General features: G+C 37.6%; 1 protein-coding gene across 4 annotated transcripts in view; it reads right to left on the minus strand.

Moving 5' to 3' along the window:
- SDCBP (syndecan binding protein) overlaps positions 1-4710 on the minus strand; it is a 33662-nt gene extending 28952 nt beyond the window's left edge. For 2 of the 4 annotated variants that reach the window (XM_033125833.1, XM_033125830.1), the window contains exon 1: positions 4571-4710. The gene's annotated coding sequence lies outside the window, so the exon portion shown is untranslated. Of the gene's footprint in view, positions 1-4427; positions 4448-4570 lie in introns of those variants that run through there. The other 2 variants (XM_033125834.1, XM_033125831.1) reach the window with 1 other exon arrangement.
- Positions 4711-6000: the final 1290 nt, after the last annotated feature.

Raw genomic sequence — 6000 nt, forward strand, 5'->3', positions numbered from 1 at the left:
CGAATAATGTAATGAGCCATTCAAGTTTTCAAAAGCACTGCATTTTGACAATGCAAGTACAAAAATTGCTATCGGTTCTACTATTAGCAATTTATTTGAATTTAGACTCAGAACTTATTTTGACAACCAAGTGCATAAAGAATCAAAAGTAATAAAAGCTACAATATATTAGAGATGTATTTGAAATCTGGAACAATATTTATAAGATAAATATGTTCCAAATTAATGCACGACAGCTGAGCAATTAGTTAACTCAAAGATGTTGCCCATTTCAGCTATATATACTTCAAAACCAGGAAAATTTAGAACAAAAATCTGGGTTTCTTATGGTCAAGTGATTATCAAATGTTTTCATTATCCCTTTACTTCCACTCATGCAAATTATTCATAAAGTGGCCTAAAATATAAAAATAAAAAAAATCCATTGGATTCCAATGGTAAATAGTGATGATCATGTTTTTTATAGTGTACTGAGGATTAATAAGCATTCCAGATGGTTCATACATAGGGTCAAGGAACGTGTACACTTTGATAAACTCCTAAATAGTCTTTCAGAGCGATGTTTCTCAAACTTGGCTAATGATCAGATCAGAATTACCTGGGCACTGGTTAAAAATAGTTCCCAGTCTGACACGCATTTCATAGAAGAACTTAGAGACTCTTCTTTTTAACAAATATCCAGGGAGATTCTGATGATAGCCTCTAAGAAATATGGTCATATGAAGTCTATTCTAAGTAGAATAATTTCTTCTTAGCTAAAAGATTCCACTTCATATCTACTCGACTGGCAAAAACCCAACCAACACCCTCAGAGTAAGGCTTTGAGAAACACTCATACATTACTACTGAAGTATTAAACTAGTACAATTTCTATAAATTGTAAATAAAGTGATTACATGCCGATACCCTCCAACCCAGCAACACCACTTCAGATCTTTAGTCTACAAATATATTTGTACATAAAAAGTGATATATGTAAAAGTTCATTCACTGAAGCATCAACTGTAACAGCAAAACACCTAAAACAAAGAAGAAAATTCTATATACAATAATATTGAAAGAGGTTCAAAATATTATCATTAACTGTAAAAACAAAGCATGATTTAGAACAGTACAAGTATGCTAACATTTGTGTTAAAAGGAGGGGAACTTAAGGAAATAGAAAAGGAAGTGCAAAAAAAAAACAAAACAAAAAAAAACCCTAAGGTAGCAGAAGGAAATATCAAAGATTAGAACAAAGATAAATAAACTAGAGAATAGAAAAAATAGAGAAAATCAATGAAACTAAAGTTAATTTTTTTAAAGATCAACAAAATGGCAAACATTTATTTTAGCTACATGAACTAAGAAATAAAAAGAGAAAACTAGAAATAGTAAAACCAGAAATGAAAGTGGAAAATTTACCACAGATTCTACAGAAATAAAAAGAATTATGAGAGTACTAGGAACTGTATTACCAAAAAGTAACCTAGATGAAATGGACAAATACCTACAAACACAAAATCTACCAAAACTAAATCACAAAAAAATAGAAAATCTGAATAGACCTATACCTTGTAAAAAGAATGAATCAGTTTCAATCTCCTAACAAAGATACAAAAGATACTATCAACAGAGTAAAAAGGCAAACCACAGAATGAGAAAAAATATTTGCAAATCATACATCTGATAAGGGATTAATATCCAGAATATTTAGAGAACTCCCAAAATTCAGCAACAACAACAAAAACAAAATTGTCAAACATGAATAAACATTCCTCCAAAAATACACGAATGGCCAATAATAATAAGCACATAAAAAGATGCTCAACATTGCCAATCATTATGGAAATGCACATCAAAACTAAGAGATACCACCTTATATCCACAGTTACTGTTAAAAAAAAAAAAAGAAAGAAAGAAAGAAAATAGGTACTGGTGAGAAACTAGAACCCTTGTGCACTCTAGGTGGGAATGTAAAAGGCTATAGCCACCACAGAAAACAGTATGGCAGTTCCTCAAAAAATTAAAAATAGAATTACCATATGATCTAGCAATTCCACTTCTGGGCATATACCTAAAACAATTGAAAACTGGGTCTGAAGATATTATTTGTACACCTACGTTCATAGCAGCATTATTCATGATTGCTCAAACGTGGAAGCAACTCAAGTGTCCATGGACAGATGAATGGATAAGCAAAATGCGGTATATACCAGGGATGACAAAAAAATGTATACAAGTGGACACTTTGGTAAATGTTGCTCAAGCAGCAGTCCGCCGTAATCAGAAGTGTCTGGACGCTGACAGTAACCACTTTGAGCACTTCTTGTAATTGCAGAAGTCAAACGTGACTTGTATTCATCTTTTGTTACCGGTATATATTGAGTGTTACAATTTTAATAGTTTTCCTTTCTTAAAATGTGTATACATTTTTTGGCACCCTTTGTATATACAATGGAATATTATTCAGCCTTAAAATGGAAGAAAATTCTGCAATATACTACAACATGGATGAACCTTGAGGACATCACAGTCAGTGAAAGAAGCCAATCACAGAAAGACAAATAATGTATGATTCCACTTATATGAGGTACTTAGTCAACATCATAAAGACACAAAGTAGAATGGTGATTGCCAGGAGCCAGGGGGAGGAAAGAATGGGGAGTTACTGTTTAATGGGTATAGTTCCAATTTTAAAGATGAAGAGAGTTCTGGGGATGGATGGTAGTGGTGATGGTTGCACAACGTCTATGTACTTAATACCACTGAACTGTACAGTTAAAATGGTTAAAATGGGAAACTTTACACTATGTGTATTTTACCTCAACAAAAAGAGTGGAAAAAAGAAAAGGATGGAAATATATTTATACGTATGTTTGTCTGTATAGGTATAAAATACCCCAAGATGGATACCTAAGAAATGTAAAACAGCTGGCTCCTATTACAAGGGAATATAGTTGGCTGGAGAACCTAGAAGGAAGGAAGACTATACCATATACCTTTTTTACTGCTTAAATTTTGAACCATGTTACTGGTTACTTCCTCAAAATCTATATAAATATACCAAAAAAATGTTTGCAGGAGTTAGAAAGAAATTAGTAAGTGCTAATATAACTATTACTAGATGTAGGAATTATTTTTAAAAGTATTTTGAGGGATCTTTCTTTTTCGAAAGATCCCACAAAACAGGAAAAAAATAGTTGAGTCATGCTCAATTTAAGGAAGTGTTTATTGACTACTTCATTCGAATGCCACTATTAGTAAATTCTTCCTCTTTGGGTCATGATTTTTATATCCTTTCTTATAACGCACAAACATAACTCAAAATTAATGTTGTCAAAGTTATATTTAGATTAAAGTATTATAGTAACTACTTCCTGAACCTTTTAGAAGACATTTCACTTCTTTATTTTTATTCTGTGGCACAAACCATTGGATCTATCATTTGTATCAATGTACCATTTAAAACATAAAAGTTTGTAGAACAGACTTTTTTGGTAAGTTGGTAACAGAAAATAAACTCTTTTATTTATTTATTTTTTTACCGTTTGCCCTCAACTGCAAATAGAAAAACTAAAGACTGGAGGAATTTGAGTTAAATCACTTAATATATATTTGATATAAAGCTAAGAGCATGCAGTGTAATTTTCCTTTTTAATCGATTGTTTTCTTCTTTGAAGCAAGTTCATGTTAAGAATTTAGTAAACCAAGTGTACTCTCTGAGTAATGGACTTACTAATGGAAAACATAACAGTAAATGTGCATGCAGACAACATATACAGAAAAGAGGAATCTAGAAATTCCTTTCAAAAAATGGCACATTAGAAAACTCCATGATTAAGTAATTCCACTTTAGTGAAAAGGAAAACTTTACGTCCATATGCCTTCACTTTTCCCATTATTACCAGGAAATCCTGAAATGAAAGCTCTGAGTCACGAGATCTCAAGGGATACTTCCTTCTGAACACACCCTACTGGAAACGTTTTTCCCTCTCCTTCAATTTCTCCAGAAACAGGCCCGGAGAACAATCCCCTCCCCCCCACGCCCCCTTCCAGAAAGTCAAGGCTTCGCCCACTCAACAAACAACCTCCTCCTCCTACCAAATCCCGGACGTTCCGATTGTGCCACCAAGGAAGGTGATTAAGTACAACCCCATGGAATGCGAGGGTCGATGAAGCATAGCCAGCGGGCTCGTTCTTCACGGGTCTCTGAGGATCTCACCCAAGAAGAACAAAAAGGGTTGACAAGGACCGGAATGAGAAAGAGTCCCAGAGCTGAGGCGGGGGCTGACGGCGGCGCCCCGGGCCCGGCCTCAGGGCTCTGTCCCCAGCCCCGGCCCGGGAGGGACCACGACACCCGCAGGGTCGCAGGCAGGCACAGCGCGCCGCTCAGGCAAACTTTCACCCCGGGCCCGGGAGGGCGCACGGGGGGGTGCGGAACCCACCGAGGAGAGGACGTCGCCGCCGGCACCTCCCGAAACCCGTAGACGTTCTCCGCTTAGTGATCCAGGGTCCCCACGCCTCCGCTCCTTGTCCCCGCGCCCCGGACGCAGCCTGAGCGTCCCTCTTCCTCCTCAGCGATGCTTACCTAGGCCGCGGAAACCAGCTCCTGCCACCGCCGCCTCCGGTCACTGGCACGGACTTCCGAGACCCGAAGGGAGGAAAGCGGCGGGCGCCCGAAGACCGCCCTCGAGTCGCGTCACGGAACCACCCCCGCCGTCCACCCGCGCAGGCGCGCGATGCCCAGTCAGGTGACCCGTCCCCATGGTAACAGGGCAGCGGTGTGGTAACGGTGACCGGGCCGGGTGCGGGATTGAAGAATGTGGAGCCGCCCACGCTGACACCGGTTATGCTCACCACCTTCTCCACCCTCTCAGTAGTTCCTGCCCAAGGGCCCGGTGCCACCTGCTCACTGCTGTGTTCGTGGCGCTTGGTCACGTGGTACCCATCCCTTCCGACACAAAGAAACTCCGAAGAACCTATCTTTTGGAGATTCCTACCCCAGCTTTGGACTTCACCACTGTGGTCACTAACCTCTTCACCCACAGGCTCAGAAACATTCCTCCCACCAACCTTTTTCAGCTCCTGCCCTCTTTGTGTTACAACTTATTTCTTTGACTTTTATTACTCTTTGTCTATCTGAACTAAAGTTCATTGGCTGTTGAAGGTTGTGTAGTCCTGCACAAAATTTCTGTATCCTAATATAAAAACTGAAAACTGTATTTCTTCAGGGCTAACTATGTTCCAGGCACTGCCCTAAGAACTTGATGTATATAGTCTTATTTGGTCCTCACATCAATCTATAAAATAGCTAACATCTGCATTAGCATACAAAGAAACTGAGGCACACCTTTCCTAAGTTACCTAAGTTTACCATAGTTACCATGGAGTAACATAGAATACGAAATAGCATTAACGTAGAAGCATTTTTTGTCTAGCTGTTATTTAGTGCCACAATAAACTGGTAATTCTAATAAAAATCTGAGCAGAAAAGAGATGACAAGTAAATAAGATGAACACTGCCCTCAGAGAATTTATGGTCTAGTTGATAAAATAGACATTTAAAAATAATTACACGCTAGATTGGGAAAAAAGAAATAAAACCATTTTTGTTCGCAGGTGGCATGATTATGTACACAATCCCAAAGAATTGGGCCCTCTCCCCAAAAAAACCTAAAATTAATACACAAGTACAGCAAGTTTGCATGGTACAAGTTTAATATACATAAAACTATTATTGCTTTTTGTATACTAGCAGTGAATGATTAGAATTTGAAATTAAAGAAACTATCATTTATATTAATGCAAAAAAGTGAAATACTTTGGTATAAATCTAACAAAATATATACAAGATCTATATGAGTAAAACTATAAAATCCTGATGAAATAAAAGATCCAAGTAAATGGAAGTATATTCCATGTTCATAGATAGTAAGATTCAGTGTTGTCAAGATGTCAGTTCTTCTCAACTTGATAGATTTGACACAGACTCAATCAAAATCCTAGTTATTTTTTTTA

Source organism: Rhinolophus ferrumequinum, chromosome 14 (assembly GCF_004115265.2).
Source record: "Rhinolophus ferrumequinum isolate MPI-CBG mRhiFer1 chromosome 14, mRhiFer1_v1.p, whole genome shotgun sequence".
NCBI lineage: Eukaryota > Metazoa > Chordata > Mammalia > Chiroptera > Rhinolophidae > Rhinolophus > Rhinolophus ferrumequinum.